This window comes from Symphalangus syndactylus, chromosome 14 (assembly GCF_028878055.3).
Source record: "Symphalangus syndactylus isolate Jambi chromosome 14, NHGRI_mSymSyn1-v2.1_pri, whole genome shotgun sequence".
Lineage (NCBI taxonomy): Eukaryota > Metazoa > Chordata > Mammalia > Primates > Hylobatidae > Symphalangus > Symphalangus syndactylus.
Window position 1 is genome coordinate 58,801,665 of NC_072436.2, and position 18,916 is coordinate 58,820,580.

The following is an 18,916-nucleotide window of genomic DNA, read 5'->3' on the forward strand; positions in this document are numbered from 1 at the left end:
GCTCAATTAAAAGTAAGCTTCAACTCTGTTAACCGAATGTTCAGAGCCCAAAGAAGTTTCACACAATGCTTCTGTGTAGTTTTTATTTGAAGATATTTCTTCTTCCACTATAGGCCCCTTAGTGCTCTGAATATCCACTTCCAGTTTCTACAGAGAGAGTGTTTCAGAACTGCTGAATCAAAAGTAAGCTTCAACTGTGTTAGTTGAATGCACAGAAGAGAAAGAAATTTCACAGAATGCTTCTGTCTAGTTTTTATTTGAAGTTATTCCTTTTTCCACTATAGGCCCCTTAGCGCTCCGAATGTCCACTTGCACTTTCTACAGAAAGAGTGTTTCAGATGTGCACAATCCAAAGTAAGCTTCAAGTCTGCTAGTTGAAAGCGCAGAACAGAGAGAAGTTTCACAGAATACTTCTGTGTAGTTTTTATTGGAAGATATTCCTTTTTCCAATGTAGGCCCCTTAGCGATCGGAATGTCCACTTGCAGTTTCCGCAGAAGCAGTGTTTTAGAACTGCTGAATCAAAAGTAAGGCTCAACTCTGTTAGTTGAATGCAAAGAAGAGAAAGAAGTTTCACTGAATGCTTCTGTGTTGTTTTTATTTGAAGATATTCCTTTTTCAACTAAAGGATCCTAAGCCCTCCAAATGTCCACCTGCAGTTTCTACAGAAAGAGTGTTTCAGAACTGCTCAATGCAAAGTACAGTTCAACTCTTTTAGTTGAATGCACAGAACAGAAAGAAGTTTCACAGAATGCTTCTGTGTAGCTTTTATTTGAAGATACTCCTCTTTCCACTATAGGCCCTTTAGCGCTCCGATTGTCCACATGTAACTTCTACAGAAAGTTTGCTTCAGAACTGCTCACTAAAAAGTAAGATTCAACTCTGTTAGTTGAATGCACAGAACAGAAAGAAGTTTCGCAGAATGCTTCTCTGTAGTTTTTATTTGAAGATATTCCTTTTTCCAATAGAGGACCCCTGGCGCTCCAATTGTTCACTTGCAGTTTCCCCAGAAGGAGTGTTTCAGAACTTCTCAATCAAAAGTAACGTTAAATTCTGTTAGTTGAATGCACAGAACAGAAAGAAGTTTCGCAGAATGTTTCTGTGCAGTTTTTATTTGAAGTTATTCCTTTTTCCACTATAGGCCCCTTAGCGCTCCGAATGTCCACTTGCACTTTCTACAGAAAGAGTGTTTCAGATGTGCACAATCCAAAGTAAGGTTCAACTCTGTTAGTTGAATGCAAAGAAGAGAAAGAAGTTTCACAGAATGCTTCTGTGTTGTTTTTATTTGAAGATATTCCTTTTTCCACTTAAGGATCCTAAGCCCCCCAAATGTCCACTTGCAGTTTCTACAGAAAGAGTGTTTCAGAACTGCTCAATGCAAAGTAAAGTTCAACTCTTTTAGCTGAATGCACAGAAAAGAAAGAAGTTTCACAGAATGTTTCTCTGTAGCTTTTATTTGAAGATAGTCCTGTTTCCACTATAGGCCCTTTATCGCTCCGATTGTCCACTTGCAATTTCTACAGAAAGTGTGCTTCAGAACTGCTCATTAAAAAGTAAGGTTCAACTCTGTTAGTTGAATGCACAGAACAGAAAGAAGTTTCGCAGAATGCTTCTCTGTAGTTTTTATTTGAAGATATTCCTTCTTCCACATTAGGTCCCTCAGCGCTTCGAACTTCCGCTTTCAATTTGTACAGAAATAGTTTTGCAGATCTGCTGAACCAAAAGTAAGGTTCACTTCTGTTGGTTGAATGCGCCTAAGAGAAAGAAGTTTCACAGAATGTTTCCGTGTAGTTTTTAGTTGAAGATAGTCCTTTTTCCACAATAGACCCCTTATCGCTCTGAATGTCCACTTGCAGTTTCTACTGAAAGAGTGTTTCAGAACTGTTCAATCAAAAGTAAGGTTGAACTCTGTCAATTGAATGCACGGAACAGAAAGAAGTTTCGCAGAATGCTTCTGTGTAGTTTCTATTTGAAGATATTCTTTTTGCCACTAAAGGCCCCTAAGCGCTCAGAATGTCCACCTGCAGTTTCTACAGAAAGAGTGTTTCAGAAATGCTCAAAGGAAGGTTCCACTCTGTCAATTGAATGCGCAGAACAGAAAGAATCCTCACAGAATGCTTCTGTGTAGTTTTTATTTGAAGATATTTCATTTTCCACTACACGCCCCTTAATGCTCTGAATGCCCACTTGCAGTTTCTACAGAAAGAGTGTTTCAGAACTGCTGAATCAAAAGTAAGTTTCAACTCTGTTAGTAGAATGCACAGAAGAGAAAGGAGATTCAGAGAATGCTTCTGTGTAGTTTTTATTTGAAGTTATTCCTTTTTCCACTATAGGCCCCTTAGCGCTCCGAATGTCCACTTGCAGTTTCTACAGAAAGAGTGTTTCAGAAGTGTTCAATCAAAAGTAATGTTGAACTCTGTGAGGTCAATGCACAGAACAGAAAGAAGTTTCGCAGAATGCTTCTGTGTAGTTCTTACTTGAAGATATTCCTTTTTCCACTAAAGGCCCCTTAGCGCTCAGAATGTCCACTTGCAGCTACTGCAGAGAGAGTGTTTCAGAGCTGCTCAATTAAAAGTAAGCTTCAACTCTGTTAACCGAATGTTCAGAGCCCAAAGAAGTTTCACACAATGCTTCTGTGTAGTTTTTATTTGAAGATATTTCTTCTTCCACTATAGGCCCCTTAGTGCTCTGAATATCCACTTCCAGTTTCTACAGAGAGAGTGTTTCAGAACTGCTGAATCAAAAGTAAGCTTCAACTGTGTTAGTTGAATGCACAGAAGAGAAAGAAATTTCACAGAATGCTTCTGTCTAGTTTTTATTTGAAGTTATTCCTTTTTCCACTATAGGCCCCTTAGCGCTCCGAATGTCCACTTGCACTTTCTACAGAAAGAGTGTTTCAGATGTGCACAATCCAAAGTAAGCTTCAAGTCTGCTAGTTGAAAGCGCAGAACAGAGAGAAGTTTCACAGAATACTTCTGTGTAGTTTTTATTGGAAGATATTCCTTTTTCCAATGTAGGCCCCTTAGCGATCGGAATGTCCACTTGCAGTTTCCGCAGAAGCAGTGTTTTAGAACTGCTGAATCAAAAGTAAGGCTCAACTCTGTTAGTTGAATGCAAAGAAGAGAAAGAAGTTTCACTGAATGCTTCTGTGTTGTTTTTATTTGAAGATATTCCTTTTTCAACTAAAGGATCCTAAGCCCTCCAAATGTCCACCTGCAGTTTCTACAGAAAGAGTGTTTCAGAACTGCTCAATGCAAAGTACAGTTCAACTCTTTTAGTTGAATGCACAGAACAGAAAGAAGTTTCACAGAATGCTTCTGTGTAGCTTTTATTTGAAGATACTCCTCTTTCCACTATAGGCCCTTTAGCGCTCCGATTGTCCACATGTAATTTCTACAGAAAGTTTGCTTCAGAACTGCTCACTAAAAAGTAAGATTCAACTCTGTTAGTTGAATGCACAGAACAGAAAGAAGTTTCGCAGAATGCTTCTCTGTAGTTTTTATTTGAAGATATTCCTTTTTCCAATAGAGGACCCTTGGCGCTCCAATTGTTCACTTGCAGTTTCCCCAGAAGGAGTGTTTCAGAACTTCTCAATCAAAAGTAACGTTAAATTCTGTTAGTTGAATGCACAGAACAGAAAGAAGTTTCGCAGAATGTTTCTGTGCAGTTTTTATTTGAAGTTATTCCTTTTTCCACTATAGGCCCCTTAGCGCTCCGAATGTCCACTTGCACTTTCTACAGAAAGAGTGTTTCAGATGTGCACAATCCAAAGTAAGGTTCAACTCTGTTAGTTGAATGCAAAGAAGAGAAAGAAGTTTCACAGAATGCTTCTGTGTTGTTTTTATTTGAAGATATTCCTTTTTCCACTTAAGGATCCTAAGCCCTCCAAATGTCCACTTGCAGTTTCTACAGAAAGAGTGTTTCAGAACTGCTCAATGCAAAGTAAAGTTCAACTCTTTTAGCTGAATGCACAGAAAAGAAAGAAGTTTCACAGAATGTTTCTCTGTAGCTTTTATTTGAAGATAGTCCTGTTTCCACTATAGGCCCTTTATCGCTCCGATTGTCCACTTGCAATTTCTACAGAAAGTGTGCTTCAGAACTGCTCATTAAAAAGTAAGGTTCAACTCTGTTAGTTGAATGCACAGAACAGAAAGAAGTTTCGCAGAATGCTTCTCTGTAGTTTTTATTTGAAGATATTCCTTCTTCCACATTAGGTCCCTCAGCGCTTCGAACTTCCGCTTTCAATTTGTACAGAAATAGTTTTGCAGATCTGCTGAACCAAAAGTAAGGTTCACTTCTGTTGGTTGAATGCGCCTAAGAGAAAGAAGTTTCACAGAATGTTTCCGTGTAGTTTTTAGTTGAAGATAGTCCTTTTTCCACAATAGACCCCTTATCGCTCTGAATGTCCACTTGCAGTTTCTACTGAAAGAGTGTTTCAGAACTGTTCAATCAAAAGTAAGGTTGAACTCTGTCAATTGAATGCACGGAACAGAAAGAAGTTTCGCAGAATGCTTCTGTGTAGTTTCTATTTGAAGATATTCTTTTTGCCACTAAAGGCCCCTAAGCGCTCAGAATGTCCACCTGCAGTTTCTACAGAAAGAGTGTTTCAGAAATGCTCAAAGGAAGGTTCCACTCTGTCAATTGAATGCGCAGAACAGAAAGAATCCTCACAGAATGCTTCTGTGTAGTTTTTATTTGAAGATATTTCATTTTCCACTACACGCCCCTTAATGCTCTGAATGCCCACTTGCAGTTTCTACAGAAAGAGTGTTTCAGAACTGCTGAATCAAAAGTAAGTTTCAACTCTGTTAGTAGAATGCACAGAAGAGAAAGGAGATTCAGAGAATGCTTCTGTGTAGTTTTTATTTGAAGTTATTCCTTTTTCCACTATAGGCCCCTTAGCGCTCCGAATGTCCACTTGCAGTTTCTACAGAAAGAGTGTTTCAGAAGTGTTCAATCAAAAGTAATGTTGAACTCTGTGAGGTCAATGCACAGAACAGAAAGAAGTTTCGCAGAATGCTTCTGTGTAGTTCTTACTTGAAGATATTCCTTTTTCCACTAAAGGCCCCTTAGCGCTCAGAATGTCCACTTGCAGCTACTGCAGAGAGAGTGTTTCAGAGCTGCTCAATTAAAAGTAAGCTTCAACTCTGTTAACCGAATGTTCAGAGCCCAAAGAAGTTTCACACAATGCTTCTGTGTAGTTTTTATTTGAAGATATTTCTTCTTCCACTATAGGCCCCTTAGTGCTCTGAATATCCACTTCCAGTTTCTACAGAGAGAGTGTTTCAGAACTGCTGAATCAAAAGTAAGCTTCAACTGTGTTAGTTGAATGCACAGAAGAGAAAGAAATTTCACAGAATGCTTCTGTCTAGTTTTTATTTGAAGTTATTCCTTTTTCCACTATAGGCCCCTTAGCGCTCCGAATGTCCACTTGCACTTTCTACAGAAAGAGTGTTTCAGATGTGCACAATCCAAAGTAAGCTTCAAGTCTGCTAGTTGAAAGCGCAGAACAGAGAGAAGTTTCACAGAATACTTCTGTGTAGTTTTTATTGGAAGATATTCCTTTTTCCAATGTAGGCCCCTTAGCGATCGGAATGTCCACTTGCAGTTTCCGCAGAAGCAGTGTTTTAGAACTGCTGAATCAAAAGTAAGGCTCAACTCTGTTAGTTGAATGCAAAGAAGAGAAAGAAGTTTCACTGAATGCTTCTGTGTTGTTTTTATTTGAAGATATTCCTTTTTCAACTAAAGGATCCTAAGCCTTCCAAATGTCCACCTGCAGTTTCTACAGAAAGAGTGTTTCAGAACTGCTCAATGCAAAGTACAGTTCAACTCTTTTAGTTGAATGCACAGAACAGAAAGAAGTTTCACAGAATGCTTCTGTGTAGCTTTTATTTGAAGATACTCCTCTTTCCACTATAGGCCCTTTAGCGCTCCGATTGTCCACATGTAATTTCTACAGAAAGTTTGCTTCAGAACTGCTCACTAAAAAGTAAGGTTCAACTCTGTTAGTTGAATGCACAGAACAGAAAGAAGTTTCGCAGAATGCTTCTCTGTAGTTTTTATTTGAAGATATTCCTTTTTCCAATAGAGGACCCTTGGCGCTCCAATTGTTCACTTGCAGTTTCCCCAGAAGGAGTGTTTCAGAACTTCTCAATCAAAAGTAACGTTAAATTCTGTTAGTTGAATGCACAGAACAGAAAGAAGTTTCGCAGAATGTTTCTGTGCAGTTTTTATTTGAAGTTATTCCTTTTTCCACTATAGGCCCCTTAGCGCTCCGAATGTCCACTTGCACTTTCTACAGAAAGAGTGTTTCAGATGTGCACAATCCAAAGTAAGGTTCAACTCTGTTAGTTGAATGCAAAGAAGAGAAAGAAGTTTCACAGAATGCTTCTGTGTTGTTTTTATTTGAAGATATTCCTTTTTCCACTTAAGGATCCTAAGCCCTCCAAATGTCCACTTGCAGTTTCTACAGAAAGAGTGTTTCAGAACTGCTCAATGCAAAGTAAAGTTCAACTCTTTTAGCTGAATGCACAGAAAAGAAAGAAGTTTCACAGAATGTTTCTCTGTAGCTTTTATTTGAAGATAGTCCTGTTTCCACTATAGGCCCTTTATCGCTCCGATTGTCCACTTGCAATTTCTACAGAAAGTGTGCTTCAGAACTGCTCATTAAAAAGTAAGGTTCAACTCTGTTAGTTGAATGCACAGAACAGAAAGAAGTTTCGCAGAATGCTTCTCTGTAGTTTTTATTTGAAGATATTCCTTCTTCCACATTAGGTCCCTCAGCGCTTCGAACTTCCGCTTTCAATTTGTACAGAAATAGTTTTGCAGATCTGCTGAACCAAATGTAAGGTTCACTTCTGTTGGTTGAATGCGCCTAAGAGAAAGAAGTTTCACAGAATGTTTCCGTGTAGTTTTTAGTTGAAGATAGTCCTTTTTCCACAATAGACCCCTTATCGCTCTGAATGTCCACTTGCAGTTTCTACTGAAAGAGTGTTTCAGAACTGTTCAATCAAAAGTAAGGTTGAACTCTGTCAATTGAATGCACGGAACAGAAAGAAGTTTCGCAGAATGCTTCTGTGTAGTTTCTATTTGAAGATATTCTTTTTGCCACTAAAGGCCCCTAAGCGCTCAGAATGTCCACCTGCAGTTTCTACAGAAAGAGTGTTTCAGAAATGCCCAAAGGAAGGTTCCACTCTGTCAATTGAATGCGCAGAACAGAAAGAATCCTCACAGAATGCTTCTGTGTAGTTTTTATTTGAAGATATTTCATTTTCCACTACACGCCCCTTAATGCTCTGAATGCCCACTTGCAGTTTCTACAGAAAGAGTGTTTCAGAACTGCTGAATCAAAAGTAAGTTTCAACTCTGTTAGTAGAATGCACAGAAGAGAAAGGAGATTCAGAGAATGCTTCTGTGTAATTTTTATTTGAAGTTATTCCTTTTTCCACTATAGGCCCCTTAGCGCTCCGAATGTCCACTTGCAGTTTCTACAGAAAGAGTGTTTCAGAAGTGTTCAATCAAAAGTAATGTTGAACTCTGTGAGGTCAATGCACAGAACAGAAAGAAGTTTCGCAGAATGCTTCTGTGTAGTTCTTACTTGAAGATATTCCTTTTTCCACTAAAGGCCCCATAGCGCTCAGAATGTCCACTTGCAGCTACTGCAGAGAGAGTGATTCAGAGCTGCTCAATTAAAAGTAAGCTTCAACTCTGTTAACCGAATGTTCAGAGCCCAAAGAAGTTTCACACAATGCTTCTGTGTAGTTTTTATTTGAAGATATTTCTTCTTCCACTATAGGCCCCTTAGTGCTCTGAATATCCACTTCCAGTTTCTACAGAGAGAGTGTTTCAGAACTGCTGAATCAAAAGTAAGCTTCAACTGTGTTAGTTGAATGCACAGAACAGAAAGAAATTTCACAGAATGCTTCTGTCTAGTTTTTATTTGAAGTTATTCCTTTTTCCACTATAGGCCCCTTAGCGCTCCGAATGTCCACTTGCACTTTCTACAGAAAGAGTGTTTCAGATGTGCACAATCCAAAGTAAGCTTCAAGTCTGCTAGTTGAAAGCGCAGAACAGAGAGAAGTTTCACAGAATACTTCTGTGTAGTTTTTATTGGAAGATATTCCTTTTTCCAATGTAGGCCCCTTAGCGATCGGAATGTCCACTTGCAGTTTCCGCAGAAGCAGTGTTTTAGAACTGCTGAATCAAAAGTAAGGCTCAACTCTGTTAGTTGAATGCAAAGAAGAGAAAGAAGTTTCACTGAATGCTTCTGTGTTGTTTTTATTTGAAGATATTCCTTTTTCAACTAAAGGATCCTAAGCCCTCCAAATGTCCACCTGCAGTTTCTACAGAAAGAGTGTTTCAGAACTGCTCAATGCAAAGTACAGTTCAACTCTTTTAGTTGAATGCACAGAACAGAAAGAAGTTTCACAGAATGCTTCTGTGTAGCTTTTATTTGAAGATACTCCTCTTTCCACTATAGGCCCTTTAGCGCTCCGATTGTCCACATGTAATTTCTACAGAAAGTTTGCTTCAGAACTGCTCACTAAAAAGTAAGGTTCAACTCTGTTAGTTGAATGCACAGAACAGAAAGAAGTTTCGCAGAATGCTTCTCTGTAGTTTTTATTTGAAGATATTCCTTTTTCCAATACAGGACCCTTGGCGCTCCAATTGTTCACTTGCAGTTTCCCCAGAAGGAGTGTTTCAGAACTTCTCAATCAAAAGTAACGTTAAATTCTGTTAGTTGAATGCACAGAACAGAAAGAAGTTTCGCAGAATGCTTCTGTGCAGTTTTTATTTGGAGTTATTCCTTTTTCCACTATAGGCCCCTTAGCGCTCCGAATGTCCACTTGCACTTTCTACAGAAAGAGTGTTTCAGATGTGCACAATCCAAAGTAAGGTTCAACTCTGTTAGTTGAATGCAAAGAAGAGAAAGAAGTTTCACAGAATGCTTCTGTGTTGTTTTTATTTGAAGATATTCCTTTTTCTACTTAAGGATCCTAAGCCCTCCAAATGTCCACTTGCAGTTTCTACAGAAAGAGTGTTTCAGAACTGCTCAATGCAAAGTAAAGTTCAACTCTTTTAGCTGAATGCACAGAAAAGAAAGAAGTTTCACAGAATGTTTCTCTGTAGCTTTTATTTGAAGATAGTCCTGTTTCCACTATAGGCCCTTTATCGCTCCGATTGTCCACTTGCAATTTCTACAGAAAGTGTGCTTCAGAACTGCTCATTAAAAAGTAAGGTTCAACTCTGTTAGTTGAATGCACAGAACAGAAAGAAGTTTCGCAGAATGCTTCTCTGTAGTTTTTATTTGAAGATATTCCTTCTTCCACATTAGGTCCCTCAGCGCTTCGAACTTCCGCTTTCAATTTGTACAGAAATAGTTTTGCAGATCTGCTGAACCAAAAGTAAGGTTCACTTCTGTTGGTTGAATGCGCCTAAGAGAAAGAAGTTTCACAGAATGTTTCCGTGTAGTTTTTAGTTGAAGATAGTCCTTTTTCCACAATAGACCCCTTATCGCTCTGAATGTCCACTTGCAGTTTCTACTGAAAGAGTGTTTCAGAACTGTTCAATCAAAAGTAAGGTTGAACTCTGTCAATTGAATGCACGGAACAGAAAGAAGTTTCGCAGAATGCTTCTGTGTAGTTTCTATTTGAAGATATTCTTTTTGCCACTAAAGGCCCCTAAGCGCTCAGAATGTCCACCTGCAGTTTCTACAGAAAGAGTGTTTCAGAAATGCTCAAAGGAAGGTTCCACTCTGTCAATTGAATGCGCAGAACAGAAAGAATCCTCACAGAATGCTTCTGTGTAGTTTTTATTTGAAGATATTTCATTTTCCACTACACGCCCCTTAATGCTCTGAATGCCCACTTGCAGTTTCTACAGAAAGAGTGTTTCAGAACTGCTGAATCAAAAGTAAGTTTCAACTCTGTTAGTAGAATGCACAGAACAGAAAGGAGATTCAGAGAATGCTTCTGTGTAGTTTTTATTTGAAGTTATTCCTTTTTCCACTATAGGCCCCTTAGCGCTCCGAATGTCCACTTGCAGTTTCTACAGAAAGAGTGTTTCAGAAGTGTTCAATCAAAAGTAATGTTGAACTCTGTGAGGTCAATGCACAGAACAGAAAGAAGTTTCGCAGAATGCTTCTGTGTAGTTCTTACTTGAAGATATTCCTTTTTCCACTAAAGGCCCCTTAGCGCTCAGAATGTCCACTTGCAGCTACTGCAGAGAGAGTGTTTCAGAGCTGCTCAATTAAAAGTAAGCTTCAACTCTGTTAACCGAATGTTCAGAGCCCAAAGAAGTTTCACACAATGCTTCTGTGTAGTTTTTATTTGAAGATATTTCTTCTTCCACTATAGGCCCCTTAGTGCTCTGAATATCCACTTCCAGTTTCTACAGAGAGAGTGTTTCAGAACTGCTGAATCAAAAGTAAGCTTCAACTGTGTTAGTTGAATGCACAGAACAGAAAGAAATTTCACAGAATGCTTCTGTCTAGTTTTTATTTGAAGTTATTCCTTTTTCCACTATAGGCCCCTTAGCGCTCCGAATGTCCACTTGCACTTTCTACAGAAAGAGTGTTTCAGATGTGCACAATCCAAAGTAAGCTTCAAGTCTGCTAGTTGAAAGCACAGAACAGAGAGAAGTTTCACAGAATACTTCTGTGTAGTTTTTATTGGAAGATATTCCTTTTTCCAATGTAGGCCCCTTAGCGATCGGAATGTCCACTTGCAGTTTCCGCAGAAGCAGTGTTTTAGAACTGCTGAATCAAAAGTAAGGCTCAACTCTGTTAGTTGAATGCAAAGAAGAGAAAGAAGTTTCACTGAATGCTTCTGTGTTGTTTTTATTTGAAGATATTCCTTTTTCAACTAAAGGATCCTAAGCCCTCCAAATGTCCACCTGCAGTTTCTACAGAAAGAGTGTTTCAGAACTGCTCAATGCAAAGTACAGTTCAACTCTTTTAGTTGAATGCACAGAACAGAAAGAAGTTTCACAGAATGCTTCTGTGTAGCTTTTATTTGAAGATACTCCTCTTTCCACTATAGGCCCTTTAGCGCTCCGATTGTCCACATGTAACTTCTACAGAAAGTTTGCTTCAGAACTGCTCACTAAAAAGTAAGGTTCAACTCTGTTACTTGAATGCACAGAACAGAAAGAAGTTTCGCAGAATGCTTCTCTGTAGTTTTTATTTGAAGATATTCCTTTTTCCAATAGAGGACCCTTGGCGCTCCAATTGTTCACTTGCAGTTTCCCCAGAAGGAGTGTTTCAGAACTTCTCAATCAAAAGTAACGTTAAATTCTGTTAGTTGAATGCACAGAACAGAAAGAAGTTTCGCAGAATGCTTCTGTGCAGTTTTTATTTGAAGTTATTCCTTTTTCCACTATAGGCCCCTTAGCGCTCCGAATGTCCACTTGCACTTTCTACAGAAAGAGTGTTTCAGATGTGCACAATCCAAAGTAAGGTTCAACTCTGTTAGTTGAATGCAAAGAAGAGAAAGAAGTTTCACAGAATGCTTCTGTGTTGTTTTTATTTGAAGATATTCCTTTTTCCACTTAAGGATCCTAAGCCCTCCAAATGTCCACTTGCAGTTTCTACAGAAAGAGTGTTTCAGAACTGCTCAATGCAAAGTAAAGTTCAACTCTTTTAGCTGAATGCACAGAAAAGAAAGAAGTTTCACAGAATGTTTCTGTGTAGCTTTTATTTGAAGATAGTCCTGTTTCCACTATAGGCCCTTTATCGCTCCGATTGTCCACTTGCAATTTCTACAGAAAGTGTGCTTCAGAACTGCTCATTAAAAAGTAAGGTTCAACTCTGTTAGTTGAATGCACAGAACAGAAAGAAGTTTCGCAGAATGCTTCTCTGTAGTTTTTATTTGAAGATATTCCTTTTTCCACATTAGGTCCCTCAGCGCTTCGAACTTCCGCTTTCAATTTGTACAGAAATGGTTTTGCAGATCTGCTGAACCAAAAGTAAGGTTCACTTCTGTTGGTTGAATGCACCTAAGAGAAAGAAGTTTCACAGAATGTTTCCGTGTAGTTTTTAGTTGAAGATAGTCCTTTTTCCACAATAGACCCCTTACCGCTCTGAATGTCCACTTGCAGTTTCTACTGAAAGAGTGTTTCAGAACTGTTCAATCAAAAGTGAGGTTGAACTCTGTCAATTGAATGCACGGAACAGAAAGAAGTTTCGCAGAATGCTTCTGTGTAGTTTCTATTTGAAGATATTCTTTTTGCCACTAAAGGCCCCTAAGCGCTCAGAATGTCCACCTGCAGTTTCTACAGAAAGAGTGTTTCAGAAATGCTCAAAGGAAGGTTCCACTCTGTCAATTGAATGCGCAGAACAGAAAGAATCCTCACAGAATGCTTCTGTGTAGTTTTTATTTGAAGATATTTCATTTTCCACTACACGCCCCTTAATGCTCTGAATGCCCACTTGCAGTTTCTACAGAAAGAGTGTTTCAGAACTGCTGAATCAAAAGTAAGTTTCAACTCTGTTAGTAGAATGCACAGAACAGAAAGGAGATTCAGAGAATGCTTCTGTGTAGTTTTTATTTGAAGTTATTCCTTTTTCCACTATAGGCCCCTTAGCGCTCCGAATGTCCACTTGCAGTTTCTACAGAAAGAGTGTTTCAGAAGTGTTCAATCAAAAGTAATGTTGAACTCTGTGAGGTCAATGCACAGAACAGAAAGAAGTTTCGCAGAATGCTTCTGTGTAGTTCTTACTTGAAGATATTCCTTTTTCCACTAAAGGCCCCTTAGCGCTCAGAATGTCCACTTGCAGCTACTGCAGAGAGAGTGTTTCAGAGCTGCTCAATTAAAAGTAAGCTTCAACTCTGTTAACCGAATGTTCAGAGCCCAAAGAAGTTTCACACAATGCTTCTGTGTAGTTTTTATTTGAAGATATTTCTTCTTCCACTATAGGCCCCTTAGTGCTCTGAATATCCACTTCCAGTTTCTACAGAGAGAGTGTTTCAGAACTGCTGAATCAAAAGTAAGCTTCAACTGTGTTAGTTGAATGCACAGAACAGAAAGAAATTTCACAGAATGCTTCTGTCTAGTTTTTATTTGAAGTTATTCCTTTTTCCACTATAGGCCCCTTAGCGCTCCGAATGTCCACTTGCATTTTCTACAGAAAGAGTGTTTCAGATGTGCACAATCCAAAGTAAGCTTCAAGTCTGCTAGTTGAAAGCGCAGAACAGAGAGAAGTTTCACAGAATACTTCTGTGTAGTTTTTATTGGAAGATATTCCTTTTTCCAATGTAGGCCCCTTAGCGATCGGAATGTCCACTTGCAGTTTCCGCAGAAGCAGTGTTTTAGAACTGCTGAATCAAAAGTAAGGCTCAACTCTGTTAGTTGAATGCAAAGAAGAGAAAGAAGTTTCACTGAATGCTTCTGTGTTGTTTTTATTTGAAGATATTCCTTTTTCAACTAAAGGATCCTAAGCCCTCCAAATGTCCACTTGCAGTTTCTACAGAAAGAGTGTTTCAGAACTGCTCAATGCAAAGTACAGTTCAACTCTTTTAGTGGAATGCACACAACAGAAAGAAGTTTCACAGAATGCTTCTGTGTAGCTTTTATTTGAAGATACTCCTCTTTCCACTATAGGCCCTTTAGCGCTCCGATTGTCCACATGTAATTTCTACAGAAAGTTTGCTTCAGAACTGCTCACTAAAAAGTAAGGTTCAACTCTGTTAGTTGAATGCACAGAACAGAAAGAAGTTTCGCAGAATGCTTCTCTGTAGTTTTTATTTGAAGATATTCCTTTTTCCAATAGAGGACCCTTGGCGCTCCAATTGTTCACTTGCAGTTTCCCCAGAAGGAGTGTTTCAGAACTTCTCAATCAAAAGTAACGTTAAATTCTGTTAGTTGAATGCACAGAACAGAAAGAAGTTTCGCAGAATGCTTCTGGGTAGTTTTTATTTGAAGTTATTCCTTTTTCCACTATAGGCCCCTTAGCGCTCCGAATGTCCACTTGCACTTTCTACAGAAAGAGTGTTTCAGATGTGCACAATCCAAAGTAAGGTTCAACTCTGTTAGTTGAATGCAAAGAAGAGAAAGAAGTTTCACAGAATGCTTCTGTGTTGTTTTTATTTGAAGATATTCCTTTTTCCACTTATGGATCCTAAGCCCTCCAAATGTCCACTTGCAGTTTCTACAGAAAGAGTGTTTCAGAACTGCTCAATGCAAAGTAAAGTTCAACTCTTTTAGCTGAATGCACAGAAAAGAAAGAAGTTTCACAGAATGTTTCTGTGTAGCTTTTATTTGAAGATAGTCCTGTTTCCACTATAGGCCCTTTATCGCTCCGATTGTCCACTTGCAATTTCTACAGAAAGTGTGCTTCAGAACTGCTCATTAAAAAGTAAGGTTCAACTCTGTTAGTTGAATGCACAGAACAGAAAGAAGTTTCGCAGAATGCTTCTCTGTAGTTTTTATTTGAAGATATTCCTTCTTCCACATTAGGTCCCTCAGCGCTTCGAACTTCCGCTTTCAATTTGTACAGAAATAGTTTTGCAGATCTGCTGAACCAAAAGTAAGGTTCACTTCTGTTGGTTGAATGCGCCTAAGAGAAAGAAGTTTCACAGAATGTTTCCGTGTAGTTTTTAGTTGAAGATAGTCCTTTTTCCACAATAGACCCCTTATCGCTCTGAATGTCCACTTGCAGTTTCTACTGAAAGAGTGTTTCAGAACTGTTCAATCAAAAGTGAGGTTGAACTCTGTCAATTGAATGCACGGAACAGAAAGCAGTTTCGCAGAATGCTTCTGTGTAGTTTCTATTTGAAGATATTCTTTTTGCCACTAAAGGCCCCTAAGCGCTCAGAATGTCCACCTGCAGTTTCTACAGAAAGAGTGTTTCAGAAATGCTCAAAGGAAGGTTCCACTCTGTCAATTGAATGCGCAGAACAGAAAGAATCCTCACAGAATGCTTCTGTGTAGTTTTTATTTGAAGATATTTCATTTTCCACTACACGCCCCTTAATGCTCTGAATGCCCACTTGCAGTTTCTACAGAAAGAGTGTTTCAGAACTGCTGAATCAAAAGTAAGTTTCAACTCTGTTAGTAGAATGCACAGAAGAGAAAGGAGATTCAGAGAATGCTTCTGTGTAGTTTTTATTTGAAGTTATTCCTTTTTCCACTATAGGCCCCTTAGCGCTCCGAATGTCCACTTGCAGTTTCTACAGAAAGAGTGTTTCAGAAGTGTTCAATCAAAAGTAATGTTGAACTCTGTGAGGTCAATGCACAGAACAGAAAGAAGTTTCGCAGAATGCTTCTGTGTAGTTCTTACTTGAAGATATTCCTTTTTCCACTAAAGGCCCCTTAGCGCTCAGAATGTCCACTTGCAGCTACTGCAGAGAGAGTGTTTCAGAGCTGCTCAATTAAAAGTAAGCTTCAACTCTGTTAACCGAATGTTCAGAGCCCAAAGAAGTTTCACACAATGCTTCTGTGTAGTTTTTATTTGAAGATATTTCTTCTTCCACTATAGGCCCCTTAGTGCTCTGAATATCCACTTCCAGTTTCTACAGAGAGAGTGTTTCAGAACTGCTGAATCAAAAGTAAGCTTCAACTGTGTTAGTTGAATGCACAGAAGAGAAAGAAATTTCACAGAATGCTTCTGTGTAGTTTTTATTTGAAGTTATTCCTTTTTCCACTATAGGCCCCTTAGCGCTCCGAATGTCCACTTGCACTTTCTACAGAAAGAGTGTTTCAGATGTGCACAATCCAAAGTAAGCTTCAAGTCTGCTAGTTGAATGCGCAGAACAGAGAGAAGTTTCACAGAATACTTCTGTGTAGTTTTTATTGGAAGATATTCCTTTTTCCAATGTAGGCCCCTTAGCGATCGGAATGTCCACTTGCAGTTTCCGCAGAAGCAGTGTTTTAGAACTGCTGAATCAAAAGTAAGGCTCAACTCTGTTAGTTGAATGCAAAGAAGAGAAAGAAGTTTCACTGAATGCTTCTGTGTTGTTTTTATTTGAAGATATTCCTTTTTCAACTAAAGGATCCTAAGCCCTCCAAATGTCCACTTGCAGTTTCTACAGAAAGAGTGTTTCAGAACTGCTCAATGCAAAGTACAGTTCAACTCTTTTAGTTGAATGCACAGAACAGAAAGAAGTTTCACAGAATGCTTCTGTGTAGCTTTTATTTGAAGATACTCCTCTTTCCACTATAGGCCCTTTAGCGCTCCGATTGTCCACATGTAATTTCTACAGAAAGTTTGCTTCAGAACTGCTCACTAAAAAGTAAGGTTCAACTCTGTTAGTTGAATGCACAGAACAGAAAGAAGTTTCGCAGAATGCTTCTCTGTAGTTTTTATTTGAAGATATTCCTTTTTCCAATAGAGGACCCTTGGCGCTCCAATTGTTCACTTGCAGTTTCCCCAGAAGGAGTGTTTCAGAACTTCTCAATCAAAAGTAACGTTAAATTCTGTTAGTTGAATGCACAGAACAGAAAGAAGTTTCGCAGAATGTTTCTGTGCAGTTTTTATTTGAAGTTATTCCTTTTTCCACTATAGGCCCCTTAGCGCTCCGAATGTCCACTTGCACTTTCTACAGAAAGAGTGTTTCAGATGTGCACAATCCAAAGTAAGGTTCAACTCTGTTAGTTGAATGCAAAGAAGAGAAAGAAGTTTCACAGAATGCTTCTGTGTTGTTTTTATTTGAAGATATTCCTTTTTCCACTTAAGGATCCTAAGCCCTCCAAATGTCCACTTGCAGTTTCTACAGAAAGAGTGTTTCAGAACTGCTCAATGCAAAGTAAAGTTCAACTCTTTTAGCTGAATGCACAGAAAAGAAAGAAGTTTCACAGAATGTTTCTGTGTAGCTTTTATTTGAAGATAGTCCTGTTTCCACTATAGGCCCTTTATCGCTCCGATTGTCCACTTGCAATTTCTACAGAAAGTGTGCTTCAGAACTGCTCATTAAAAAGTAAGGTTCAACTCCGTTAGTTGAATGCACAGAACAGAAAGAAGTTTCGCAGAATGCTTCTCTGTAGTTTTTATTTGAAGATATTCCTTTTTCCACATTAGGTCCCTCAGCGCTTCGAACTTCCGCTTTCAATTTGTACAGAAATAGTTTTGCAGATCTGCTGAACCAAAAGTAAGGTTCACTTCTGTTGGTTGAATGCGCCTAAGAGAAAGAAGTTTCACAGAATGTTTCCGTGTAGTTTTTAGTTGAGGGTAGTTCTTTTTCCACAATAGACCCCTTATCGCTCTGAATGTCCACTTCCAGTTTCTACTGAAAGAGTGTTTCAGAACTGTTCAATCAAAAGTAAGGTTGAACTCTGTCAATTGAATGCACGGAACAGAAAGAAGTTTCGCAGAATGTTTCTGTGTAGTTTCTATTTGAAGATATTCTTTTTGCCACTAAAGGCCCCTAAGCGCTCAGAATGTCCACCTGCAGTTTCTACAGAAAGAGTGTTTCAGAAATGCTCAAAGGAAGGTTCCACTCTGTCAATTGAATGCGCAGAACAGAAAGAATCCTCACAGAATGCTTCCGTGTAGTTTTTATTTGAAGATATTTCATTTTCCACTATACGCCCCTTAATGCTCTGAATGCCCACTTGCAGTTTCTACAGAAAGAGTGTTTCAGAACTGCTGAATCAAAAGTAAGTTTCAACTCTGTTAGTAGAATGCACAGAACAGAAAGGAGTTTCAGAGAATGCTTCTGTGTAGTTTTTATTTGAAGTTATTCCTTTTTCCACTATAGGCCCCTTAGCGCTCCGAATGTCCACTTGCAGTTTCTACAGAAAGAGTGTTTCAGAAGTGTTCAATCAAAACTGATGTTGAACTCTGTGAGGTCAATGCACAGAACAGAAAGAAGTTTCGCAGAATGCTTCTGTGTAGTTCTTATTTGAAGATATTCCTTTTTCCACTAAAGGCCCCTTAGCGCTCAGAATGTCCACTTGCAGCTACTGCAGAGAGAGTGTTTCAGAGCTGCTCAATTAAAAGTAAGCTTCAACTCTGTTAACCGAATGTTCAGAGCCCAAAGAAGTTTCACACAATGCTTCTGTGTAGTTTTTATTTGAAGATATTTCTTCTTCCACTATAGGCCCCTTGGTGCTCTGAATATCCACTTCCAGTTTCTACAGAGAGAGTGTTTCAGAACTGCTGAATCAAAAGTAAGCTTCAACTGTGTTAGTTGAATGCACAGAACAGAAAGAAATTTCACAGAATGCTTCTGTGTAGTTTTTATTTGAAGTTATTCCTTTTTCCACTATAGGCTCCTTAGCGCTCCGAATGTCCACTTGCACTTTCTACAGAAAGAGTGTTTCAGATGTGCACAATCCAAAGTAAGCTTCAAGTCTGCTAGTTGAAAGCGCAGAACAGAGAGAAGTTTCACAGAATACTTCTGTGTAGTTTTTATTGGAAGATATTCCTTTTTCCAATGTAGGCCCCTTAGCGATCGGAATGTCCACTTGCAGTTTCCGCAGAAGCAGTGTTTTAGAACTGCTGAATCAAAAGTAAGGCTCAACTCTGTTAGTTGAATGCAAAGAAGAGAAAGAAGTTTCACTGAATGCTTCTGTGTTGTTTTTATTTGAAGATATTCCTTTTTCAACTAAAGGATCCTAAGCCCTCCAAATGTCCACTTGCAGTTTCTACAGAAAGAGTGTTTCAGAACTGCTCAATGCAAAGTACAGTTCAACTCTTTTAGTTGAATGCACAGAACAGAAAGAAGTTTCACAGAATGCTTCTGTGTAGCTTTTATTTGAAGATACTCCTCTTTCCACTATAGGCCCTTTAGCGCTCCGATTGTCCACATGTAATTTCTACAGAAAGTGTGCTTCAGAACTGCTCACTAAAAAGTAAGGTTCAACTCTGTTAGTTGAATGCACAGAACAGAAAGAAGTTTCGCAGAATGCTTCTCTGTAGTTTTTATTTGAAGATATTCCTTTTTCCAATAGAGGACCCTTGGCGCTCCAATTGTTCACTTG